Raw genomic sequence first — 12,500 nt, 5'->3', positions numbered from 1 at the left:
CGCACACAGAGGTTTCTTATGCGGGGGCGAGGGCGGAGGCGGAGGGCCGAAGGCTAGGGGCGAGGGGCGAGAGCCCGGCACGAGACCGAACTCCGCGACACCTTCCCCCCCACCCCGGCCGCTCGCCCGCCCGCTCACTCGCCCGCTCGCTGGGTTTAATCGGCACTCGCCACCCCCGCGTCCGACTGCGCGGAGCCCCGCTCGGGACTCGGGGAGAGACCGTAACGGACGTGGACCCGGACCTACTCGGCTCTCCCTCCGTTCCCTGTACGGAGCTCTCTCGCAACACGGGCCGCGTGGACTGGCTCGGAACCGAGTCTTCGTTTGGGAAGACGAAGGGCCGTTTTCAGGCCCTGCGAGCTTCCAGCCGCGGTCTCTCTCTCTCAGCGGGGGCGCGGAGACCGATCGATGGGTAAAGCGACCCTCAGACAGGCGTGGCCGCGGGATGGACCCCCGCGGCCGCAATATGCGTTCGAAATTTCGATGATCTGTGTCCTGCAATTCACATTAGTTAACGCAGATGGCTGCGTTCTTCATCGAAGCACGAGCCGAGTGATCCACCGCTAAGAGTCGTATTCGGGTTTGTGCCCGGCCCGTTACAGGCCGGGCGAAGGAAGCCATTCGAACAAGAGACAATTTTTGCCAATATATTTCAAGCCGGGTGCCTTCCACCCCCGTGCAGGGGGGGAAAGGTCATTGAACCTGGGCGTCACCACCGGACCGAGGAGTTACGGCCCGGGGGACGATCGCCCGAGTAGGTGCCCGAGACTTACGTGGTTTAGGAGACCGGGGTCTAGGCACCCGCCGTTCCCGGCGAGGCCCAGGGGTTTGGTTCGCTGCGTTACGGGTCCCGGTCTAAGGCATTCAGGCGTGCGCTCAAAGCCAAGCTCTCCACCCCGGAGGGTATGAGCGAGGCCCGGTGGTACGCTCCCAAGTCCCCGCTTAGGGGAAGGCGCTGGGTAGATCCCACCTAGTCAGGACCGGCGGGCACCGGCCGTCTCCTTTCGGGTGTTTATAAACGCATCCGGGGTTCGTGAGGCCCCTTCAACTCGCGCACCGGCCTTAGACTATTATACGGTCCGTCTCTGCGAAGCCAACATCGGGGGTATTTTGCATGCGCTCTTAAGCTCCGCTCTAACCCCGTGAGGGGAAAGAGTTTCGCCCGGCGGTACGCTCCCGTCCACCACCGCCCCCTGTGCCGGGGGGATGGGTTCAGGGAGATCCCACCGAGGCCGGCGAGCACCGGCCAACGCCCTGGGGGTGAGTAAGCCCCTTTGACTCGCGCACGCACAATCAAGCCTTCAACGATCAATGGTTTTTTGGGTTTAACTACCCGGCGGGCGGCTCCGGCGCCACTCTTCCCCCCGCGAACGGGAGGGGCGGACCGGGGTACCTATGCACCTAAGGCGGTCCTCGCATAACCCCGAGTTCCGAAGCCGGCTCGCTACGTCCACCCACCCGGAGGGGGGAGAGACTCACGTCGGCCGACGACGAAAGGTACGAGGCTTCTGCGGTCCATACCTTGAAGGTACCCGCCGGGGGGGAGGTTCGGCCTCTCGAGTCCGACTCGACAACCGGCACGGACGGCGGGCGCCGACCGCGGCCAGGTCACCGTTATTGATCCTTCCGCAGGTTCCCCTACGAAAACCTTGTTACGACTTTTACTCCCTCTAGATGTCCGGGTTCGATCGACTTCCCATCGCCCGGAGGCGACCCCCGTTCGAGGGCCGCCCCGGGGACGGTCCGAGGACCTCACCGAGGCATCCGATCGGTAGTAGCGACGGGCGGTGTGTACAAAGGGCAGGGACTTAATCGACGCGGGCTGGTGACCCGCGCCTACTTGGAATTCCTCGTTCGAGGGGAATAGTTGCAATCCCCTGTCCCCAGCGGGGAATGGCGTTCATAGGATTGCCCGCACCTCTCGGCGTAGGGTAACTTACATGTTGAACCAGCCATTGTAGCTCACGTGCGACCCCGGACTTCTAAGGGCATCACAGACCTGTTATTGCTCCATTTCTCAAGTGGCTTCTGTGCCACAAATCGCTCTAAGAAGTTTAGCCACCGACCGCTGATTCCCACCGGGCGAACCCCAACCTTCAGGCCCGCGGTAAGCGGGAGGGCACCGGGGAGGGGAGAGGGAAGGCGAAGGCGAAGGACGGACAACCCACACCCGGAGAGCGGAACGAGGTGCGGACGGCATCGGGGAGGGAACCGAACGCGAAGGGGAGAGGCCGGAGCCACCCACTCGACGCAGAACTGAACCCCCGTCAACCGCATCACCTCCCCGAACCGATCCGGGGTAGAACCGGACCCCCGCCGAAACCCCCAACACCCCCACCCCGATGGGGACCCCCCGCGAACGGGGACCTTCGGGGATAGAGTCCGACCCAGGAGAGGGGCCGTGTAACTACTTAAAGGATGGGATCTCGTTCGTTACCGGAATTGACCAGACGAATCGCTCCACGAACTACCAACGGCCATGCACCACCACCCACAGAATCGAGAAAGAGCCGTCAATCTGTCAATCCTTACCGTGTCCGGGCCGGGTTAGGTTCCCCGCGTTGAGTCAAATTAAGCCGCAAGCTCCACTCCTGGTGGTGCCCTTCCGTCAATTCCTTTAAGTTTCAGCTTTGCAACCGTACTCCCCCCAGAGCCCAAAGACTCGTGGTTTCCCGGACGCTGCCCGGCGGGTCATAGTCGTTAACCCAACGCCGCCGGATCGCGGGTCGGCATAGTTTACGGTCGGAACTACGACGGTACCTGATCGTCTTCGATCCTCCGACTTTCGTTCTTGATTAATGAAAACATTCTTGGCAAATGCCTTCGCTTTTGTCCGTCCCGCACCGGTCTACGAATTTCACCTCTCTCGGTGCGGTACGAATGCCCCCGGCCGTCCCTCTTAATCATGACCTTTGGTCCGTCAAACCCACGAAATAGGACCAAGAGAGCGGTCGGATACCCCCCCGGCTCGGGGAACCGTGCGGCGGCCAGAAACGCCGGGCGTCACACCCGGGCGCCCCCGGCCCCACCCGGCCGCCTCGCCGAAGAGCTCCGACTCGCCCCCCATGGGAAGGCCTTATTCCATTATTCCTAGCTCAGTCCATTCAAGGCACGCTTCGGCCTGCTTTGAGCACTCTGTTTTGTTCAAAGTAAACGCACCGGACCCTTCCGCCCCCCACGTATTCAACCGCGGCGGACGACCCAGCTAAGGGCCTCTCCGCGGAGGAAGGGAGCAGAGGACACCGGATGAGTAGGGACAAGGTCCCGCGACCTCCACCCAGAGACCCGCGGGGGTCCCCAACCCCCCCGGAGAGGGGCAGCTTCCCACCGCGAAGTCCGGACGGGCAGAGGCCCGGCAGCCGGGACCCGTCCCCGGATCCAACTACGAGCTTTTTAACTGCAGCAACGTTAACATACGCTATTGGAGCTGGAATTACCGCGGCTGCTGGCACCAGACTTGCCCTCCAATGGGTCCTCACCCACGGACGTAGATTGAGTTCATTTCGGTCCCGAAACCTTCAAACGGGGCCTCGCACCGATATTTTTCGTCACTACCTCCCCGTGTCGGGAATGGGTAATTTGCGCGCCTGCTGCCTTCCTTGGATGTGGTAGCCGTTTCTCAGGCTCCCTCTCCGGAATCGAACCCAGATTCCCCGTTACCCGTGGTCACCACACGTAGTCCCGTAGACTACCGTCGAAAGTTGATAGGGCAGACACTCGAATGAGACGTCGCCGCCCCGAAGGGCTCTGCGATCGGCCAAAGGTTATCTAGAGTCACCAAAGCGGACCCGACCGGAGTCGGGAGGGGGTTTTTTGGTTCTGATAAATGCACGTATCCGTGGGGGGCGCCGAGGGGGGAAGGTGAACCAGTCACCGACCACCTCGAAACGGCACCCCCACTTCCAACGCTTCGTTTGCATGTATTAGCTCTGGAATTACCACAGTTATACCAAGTAACGTGTGGAGCGATCAAAGGAACCATAACTGATTTAATGAGCCATTCGCAGTTTCACTGTACCAACGCCCGTGTGTACTTAGACTTGCATGGCTTAATCTTTGAGACAAGCATATGATACTGGCAGGATCAACCAGGCCGATCCCTCTGGTACTCAAACCCGGCTTGGGGAAAGAGAGAGAGTCGGTGGTGCGTGGAACTCGACCCCCCCGAAGGAGGAAGAGACGCGCACCGCGGAAAGGCTTTTCGAACGAGACCCCCCGGAGGTGGGTCTGCAATCGGGGGTTTGACTACTTGGAAAATGTACGATTCAAGGCCCGGACGGTGCAGGCTAGGGGCCGGTTCCTTCCCTCAATAGGATCCCGACCCTAAGGCACCACCGACTCGGACCTTTTAACGGACCCAAACTGCGGTGGAAATTAGACCGACGGATCGGCTAAGTCTCCCTCGGAACGATTCTGGGACAAGCGGACCCCCTGTTACGGGGGGTCCACGAGCCATGGAGGCTGGAGCACGTGGCGGGGAGGATCGTTCTAAAAGCCGGTATTATTTCGGATTAGAAGCCTGCCCCTGGTGCTCCGGGTATGCCGCATTTCGAACGGGCGTAAAGGACGTCCGTTTAAGGGAAGAGAATGGAAGAGAATTTCCTGGCCCCCTCAAAGCGCGAGGAGGTCGGCATAGGTTTTACGGTACGCCCCCCCCGGAGCCGTCTGATGTTCAGAAGACGAAGGGTTTTGCCCCCAATCTCGTAAGGTCGAGGGCTCACCACCGAACTTCCAGCCGCGGTCCTTGGTAGGACCGATACGCGGACAAGCCGCAAAATCCTGGCCCCCTCGCAGTGCGAGGAGGTCGGCAAAGGTTTTACGATTCGCCCCCCGGAGCCTACGGTTAGTTTTCTCGATTTAAGAAGACGAAGGGGGTCGGGGCCCGGGAACCGTAAACCGAGCGCCTCTTCCCCTGCGAACTTCCAGCCGCGGTCCTTGGTAGGACCGATACGCGGACAAGCCGCAAATCCTGGCCCCCTCGCAGTGCGAGGAGGTCGGCAAAGGTTTTACGATTCGCCCCCCCGGAGCCTACGGTTAGTTTTCTCGATTTAAGAAGACGAAGGGGGTCGGGGCCCGGGAACCGTAAACCGAGCGCCTCTTCCCCTGCGAACTTCCAGCCGCGGTCCGTTTAAAAAGACCGATCCGTGACACCTCTAATGCGCTCTTTGCCTCCGGCCGTTTCCAGCGCGGGGGCCCGGTGGTGCGCTCCCAAGTCCCCGCGGAGGGGAAAATCTGGGAGATCCCACATTAGACCAAGCGGAACGCCGGTCTTCGCCTCGGGGGTTTGTATGCCCCTTTCGACTCGCGCACGGGCAAGAGTTAGGTTAGGAACGGGGACAACTGCCGGCGGGCGGCCCGTCGCACCCACCCCGCAAGTGGGCAGGTGGTCGGTGGCCTGTGGACCCGCCGCTCGGATTCGTTTATAGTAGGAACCATAACGGGGTACAACCCTCATACGCTCGACCCCCTCACGCCCAGAGAAGTGTTCACCTCCCTGGGCATATATCGAACGAATCATCGGGATTGAAGGGGAGGCCACCCAAACCATCCCCTTAGCCCAGAGGGGTGCCAGTCCTCGGGCTTCGGTATTCGCATCACCGGGGTCTATGGAGGTCTCGACTTAGGTTTTGAAAACCTCCAGAGGGGGGGCCGGATTAACCACCACCCTAGCCCAGAGGGGTGCCAGTCCTCGGGCTTCGGTATTCGCATCACCGGGGTCTATGGAGGTCTCGACTTAGGTTTTGAAAACCTCCAGAGGTGGGGCCGGATTAACCACCACCCTAGCCCAGAGGGGTGCCAGTCCTCGGGCATGTCACTTCGCATCACCGGGGTTCTATGGAGGTCTCGACTTAGGTTTTAAAAACCTCCAGAGGGTGGGGGCATATCTTATCCCCACCCTAGCCCAGAGGGGTGCCAGTCCTCGGGCATGTCATTTCGCATCACCGGGGTCTACGGAGGTCTCGACTTAGGTTTTGAAAACCTCCAGAGGGTGGGGGCATATCTTATCCCCACCCTAGCCCAGAGGGGTGCCAGTCCTCGGGCTTCGGTATTCGCATCACCGGGGTCTACGGAGGTCTCGACTTAGGTTTTGAAAACCTCCAGAGGGTGGGGCCTGACTTACCACCAACCCTTAGCCCAGAGGTGTGCCACTCCTCGGGCATGGAATTCGCATCAACGGGGTCTACGGATGTCTCGACTTAGGTTTTGAACACATCCAGGGAAGCAGAGCGGACATTCCCATTATTTCAAGCCCATCGGGAAGCCACTCCTTTGGGCATAGCGTTTCGCATCGCTGTTACCCAAACTTACGTCTGATTTAATGCCTCCCTAATATCCCGACGGCACCAGGCTGAGAAACCATATGCCCACAGGATTTGAGGCGTTGGAACCTCGTTCGCATAGCCGACAACGATGAACCTCCCTCGGACTCGCTACGAGGCTTGAGGAGGGTCCTGATTTTCTTAAAATCTCAGGTGAGGGACTTAGAAAATTTTCACTTTAAAACCACAGACCTCCAGAGGAGAGACCGGGCTTATCACAACCTTAGCCCAGAGGGCGTCACTCCTCGGGCATGTCACTTCGCATCACCGGGGGTCCATGGATGTCTCGACTTAGGTTTTGAACACATCCAGAAGGGGGGGCCGGATTAACCACCACCCTTAGCCCAGAGGGGTGCCAGTCCTCGGGCTTTAAATTCGCTTCGCCGGGGTCTATGGAAGTCATTTTTTAGACCTCCAGAGGGGAGGCAACCCAAACCATCCCCTTAGCCCAGAGGTGTGCCACTCCTCGGGCTTGTGTATTCGCATCACCGGGGTCCATGGAAGTCATTTTAGACATCCAGAGGGGAGGCCACCCTAACCATCCCCTTAGCCCAGAGGGGTGCCAGTCCTCGGGCTTTAAATTCGCTTCGCCGGGGTCTATGGAAGTCATTTTTAGACCTCCAGAGGGGAGGCAACCCAAACCATCCCCTTAGCCCAGAGGTGTGCCAATCCTCGGGCTTGTGTATTCGCATCACCGGGGTCCATGGAAGTCATTTTAGACATCCAGAGGGGAGGCCACCCTAACCATCCCCTTAGCCCAGAGGGGTGCCAGTCCTCGGGCTTTAAATTCGCTTCGCCGGGGTCTATGGAAGTCATTTTTAGACCTCCAGAGGGGAGGCAACCCAAACCATCCCCTTAGCCCAGAGGTGTGCCACTCCTCGGGCTTGTGTATTCGCATCACCGGGGTCCATGGAAGTCATTTTAGACATCCAGAGAGTGGGGCCGGTCTTACCACCACCCTTAAGCCCAGAGGGCGTCACTCCTCGGGCATGAAATTCGGATTACCGGGGTCTATGGATGTCTCAACTTAGGTTTTGAACACATCCAGAGGGGAGGCCACCCAAACCATCCCCTTAGCCCGGAGGTGTGCACCTCCTCGGGCTTCAAATTCGAATCACCGGGGTCCATGGAAGTCATTTTAGACATCCAGAGAGTGGGGCCGGTCTTACCACCACTCTTAGCCCAGAGGGCGCCACTCCTCGGGCATGAAATTCGCATCACCGGGGTCCATGGAAGTCAGTTTAGACCTCCAGAGAGTGGGGCCGGTCTTACCACCACTCTTAAGCCCAGAGGGCGTCACTCCTCGGGCATGAAATTCGGATTACCGGGGTCTATGGATGTCTCAACTTAGGTTTTGAACACATCCAGAGGGGAGGCCACCCAAACCATCCCCTTAGCCCGGAGGTGTGCACCTCCTCGGGCTTGAAATTCGAATCACCGGGGTCCATGGAAGTCAGTTTAGACCTCCAGAGAGTGGGGCCGGTCTTACCACCACCCTTAAGCCCAGAGGGCGTCACTCCTCGGGCATGGAATTCGCATCAACGGGGTCTACGGATGTCTCGACTTAGGTTTTGAACACATCCAGGGAAGCAGAGCGGACATTCCCATTATTTCAAGCCCATCGGGAAGCCACTCCTTTGGGCATAGCGTTTCGCATCGCTGTTACCCAAACTTACGTCTGATTTAATGCCTCCCTAATATCCCGACGGCACCAGGCTGAGAAACCATATGCCCACAGGATTAGAGGCGTCTGAACCCCTTTCGCATAGCCGACAACGATGAACCTCCCTCGGACTCGCTACGAGGCTTGAGGAGGGTCCTGATTCTCTTAAAATCTCAGGTGAGGGACTTAGAAAATATTCACTTTAAAACCACAGACCTCCAGAGGAGAGACCGGGCTTATCACAACCTTAGCCCAGAAGGCACCACTCTTCGGGCATGTCACTTCGCATCACCGGGGTCCATGGAAGTCTCGACTTAGGTTTTGAACGCATCCAGAGGGTGGGAGCCGGACTTACCACCACCCTTAGCCCAGAGGGCGTCACTCCTCGGGCATAAAATTCGGATAACCGGGGTCCATGGAAGTCAATTTTGACCTCCAGAGAGGGGGGGGGCCTGGCTTACCACCACCCTAAGCCCAGAGGGCGTCACTCCTCGGGCATGAAATACGCTACACCGGGGTCCATGGAAGTCAGTTTAGACCTCCAGAGAGGGGGGGGGCCGGGCTTACCACCACCCTTAGCCCAGAGGGCACCACTCCTCGGGCTTGAAATTCGCATCACCGGGGTCCATGGAAGTCTCGACTTAGGTTTTGGAAACCTCCAGAGGGGGGGCTGCACTTACCACCACCCTTAGCCCAGAGGTTCATCACTCCTCGGGCATGAAATTCGGATAACCGGGGTCCATGGAAGTCAGTTTAGACCTCCAGAGAGTGGGGCCGGGCTTACCACCACCCTAAGCCCAGAGGGCGTCACTCCTCGGGCATGAAATTCAGATAACCGGGGTCCATGGAAGTCAGTTTAGACCTCCAGAGAGTGGGGCCGGGCTTACCACCACCCTAAGCCCAGAGGGCGTCACTCCTCGGGCATGAAATTCGGATAACCGGGGTCCATGGAAGTCTCGACTTAGGTTTTGGAGACCTCCAGAGGGGGGGCCGGGCATACCACCACCCTTAGCCCAGAGGGCGTCACTCCTCGGGCATGAAATACGCTATACCGGGGTCCATGGAAGTCAGTTTTGACCTCCAGAGAGGGGGGGCCTGGCTTACCACCACCCTAGCCGAGAGGGCGTCACTCCTCGGGCATGAAATTCGCTTCACCGGGGTCCATGGAAGTCATTTTAGACCTCCAGAGAGGGGGGGCTGCACTTACCACCACCCTAGCCGAGAGGGCGTCACTCCTCGGGCATGAAATTCGGATCACCGGGGTCCATGGAAGTCAGTTTAGACCTCCAGAGAGTGGGGCCGGGCTTACCACCACCCTAAGCCCAGAGGGCGTCACTCCTCGGGCATGAAATTCGGATAACCGGGGTCCATGGAAGTCTCGACTTAGGTTTTGGAGACCTCCAGAGGGGGGGCCGGGCATACCACCACCCTTAGCCCAGAGGGCGTCACTCCTCGGGCATGAAATACGCTTAACCGGGGTCCATGGAAGTCAATCTAGACCTCCAGAGAGGGGGGGCCGGGCTTACCACCACCCTTAGCCCAGAGGTGTGCTCCTCATCGGGCATGAAATACGCTTCACCGGGGTCCATGGAAGTCATTCGAGACCTCCAGAGGGGGGGCTGGGCATACCACCACCCTTAGCCCAGAGGTGAGTCACTCCTCGGGCATCAAATTCGCATCACCGGGGTCCATGGAAGTCAGTTTAGACTTCCAGAGGGGGGGCCGAGCATACCACCACCCTTAGCCCAGAGGTGTGCTCCTCATCGGGCATCAAATTCGCATCACCGGGGTCCATGGAAGTCATTCGAGACCTCCAGAGGGGGGGGCCGAGCATACCACCACCCTTAGCCCAGAGGTGAGTCACTCCTCGGGCATCAAATTCGCATCACCGGGGTCCATGGAAGTCAGTTTAGACTTCCAGAGGGGGGGCCGAGCATACCACCACCCTTAGCCCAGAGGTGTGCTCCTCATCGGGCATCAAATTCGCATCACCGGGGTCCATGGAAGTCATTCGAGACCTCCAGAGGGGGGGCCGAGCATACCACCACCCTTAGCCCAGAGGTGAGTCACTCCTCGGGCATCAAATTCGCATCACCGGGGTCCATGGAAGTCAGTTTAGACTTCCAGAGGGGGGGCCGAGCATACCACCACCCTTAGCCCAGAGGTGTGCTCCTCATCGGGCATCAAATTCGCATCACCGGGGTCCATGGAAGTCATTCGAGACCTCCAGAGGGGGGGCCGAGTATACCACCACCCTTAGCCCAGAGGTGAGTCACTCCTCGGGCATCAAATTCGCATCACCGGGGTCCATGGAAGTCAGTTTAGACCTCCAGAGGGGGGGCCGAGCATACCACCACCCTTAGCCCAGAGGTGAGTCACTCCTCGGGCATCAAATTCGCATCACCGGGGTCCATGGAAGTCAGTTTAAACATCCAGAGGGGGGGGCCGAGCATACCACCACCCTTAGCCCAGAGGTGTGCTCCTCATCGGGCATCAAATTCGCATCACCGGGGTCCATGGAAGTCATTCGAGACCTCCAGAGGGGGGGCCGAGTATACCACCACCCTTAGCCCAGAGGTGAGTCACTCCTCGGGCATCAAATTCGCATCACCGGGGTCCATGGAAGTCAGTTTAGACCTCCAGAGGGGGGGCCGAGCATACCACCACCCTTAGCCCAGAGGTGAGTCACTCTCGGGCATCAAATTCGCATCACCGGGGTCCATGGAAGTCATTCGAGACCTCCAGAGGGGGGGCCGAGTATACCACCACCCTTAGCCCAGAGGTGAGTCACTCCTCGGGCATCAAATTCGCATCACCGGGGTCCATGGAAGTCAGTTTAGACCTCCAGAGGGGGGGCCGAGCATACCACCACCCTTAGCCCAGAGGTGAGTCACTCCTCGGGCATCAAATTCGCATCACCGGGGTCCATGGAAGTCAGTTTAAACATCCAGAGGGGGGGGCCGAGCATACCACCACCCTTAGCCCAGAGGTGTGCTCCTCATCGGGCATCAAATTCGCATCACCGGGGTCCATGGAAGTCAGTTTAGACCTCCAGAAAGGGGGGCCGAACCTACCACCAACCTTAGCCCAGAGGGCGTCACTCCTCGGGCTTCAAACTCCCATCGCCGGGGTCCCATGGAAGTCTCGACTTAGGTTTTGAACCGTTCCGGGGTCACCTCCAGTGAGATAACGCGGAAATCTCACTATATTCATGCCCACAGGCGAACCAGAGCCTTGGGCTTGTCATAGTTACATACGGTGTACCCAAACTTTCGTCTTTTCTAAAGGAACCCTAATGTCCTGACGGCACCGCACTGGAAACCCCCATGCCCTCTGAATTTTTACCTCTCCGAGGTGCTCCGTTTTGGGCTTGCTACCTAGGGCGAAGAGGGTCAGAAATTTTTCTAAGTCCTACTTTAAAACGTCCCACTGGGAGAACACTAGGGTTAGCACTTTGCCAAAAAATCACGGCTGAATGCAATTTTCACGCCTCGCACCCTTTGTTCGTTTAGATTTAACAAAAAAATCAACCGACCCCCCTTTTTAACAACGCTTTGCCGAATTTAGCTCACTTTTCCCGGCCTGGAATATCTCACGCTTGCCCCCCACGGTACTTACCTCCGGGGAAGACACCCCCGTCGCTGCCAACGCCCATGCCCGGCCCAGGCTCACCCGACTCGGCCTCGCTCGCTCCATCGCCCGCTCCAAACCTCCGGGGAGAAGACCCCCATCGCCGCCAACGCCCATGCCCGGCCCAGGCTCACCCGACTCGGCCTCGCTCGCTACATCGCCCCGCTCCAAACCTCCGGGGCTGGACCTCCACCAACCCAGCGCACCTCTCGAACCTATCCGGCCCACACTTAAGCACTCCTCCTCGGACTAAACCATCCAGCCCGCGCCGCTGGAACGAGCGCCCACTGGAAGACCTGAGCCTCAAACCCGCGTGCATTGCGGTTCTCTATCTCCCCGGGCTCGGAGCACTTTTCTCGGCCATGGGACCTCCAGGGGGGGCCCTTCATGGCTCCGTCAATATTCCTTTAAGTCTCACTCCGCCCACTGGAAGACCCGAGCCCCAAACCCGCGCGCTTTACGGTTCTCTATCTCCCCGGGCTCGGGGCACTTTTCTCGGCCATGGGACCTCCAGGGGGGGCCCCTCATGGCTCCGTCATCATTCCTCTAAGTCTCATTCCGCCCACTGCGATACCCGAGGCCTTTAACCGCGGCGTTCACGGTTCTCTATCACCCCGGGCTCGGGGCACTTTTCTCGGCCATGGGACCTCCAGGGGAGGCCCTTCCTGGCTCCGTCATCATTCCTCTAAGTCTCATTCCGCCCACTGCGATACCCGAGGTCTTTAACCGCGGCGTTCACGGTTCTCTATCACCCCGGGCTCGGAGCACTTTTCTCGGCCATGGGACCTCCAGGGGAGGCCCCTCATGGCTCCGTCATCATTCCTCTAAGTCTCATTCCGCCCACTGCGATACCCGAGGTCTTTAACCGCGGCGTTCACGGTTCTCTA

General features: G+C 59.2%; 1 non-coding gene across 1 annotated transcript; it reads right to left on the bottom strand.

Annotated features, from left to right (window-relative positions):
- Positions 1 to 418: 418 nt before the first annotated feature.
- Positions 419 to 572, bottom strand: LOC136670242 (5.8S ribosomal RNA). Its single transcript, XR_010795611.1, has one exon. It is a non-coding gene; the product is annotated as a 5.8S ribosomal RNA (ribosomal RNA).
- Positions 573 to 12,500: the final 11,928 nt, after the last annotated feature.

Source organism: Hoplias malabaricus, chromosome 1 (genome assembly GCF_029633855.1).
Source record: "Hoplias malabaricus isolate fHopMal1 chromosome 1, fHopMal1.hap1, whole genome shotgun sequence".
NCBI lineage: Eukaryota > Metazoa > Chordata > Actinopteri > Characiformes > Erythrinidae > Hoplias > Hoplias malabaricus.
Note: the sequence above shows the minus strand (reverse complement) of the source record. Positions and strands in the feature narration are given on the sequence as shown.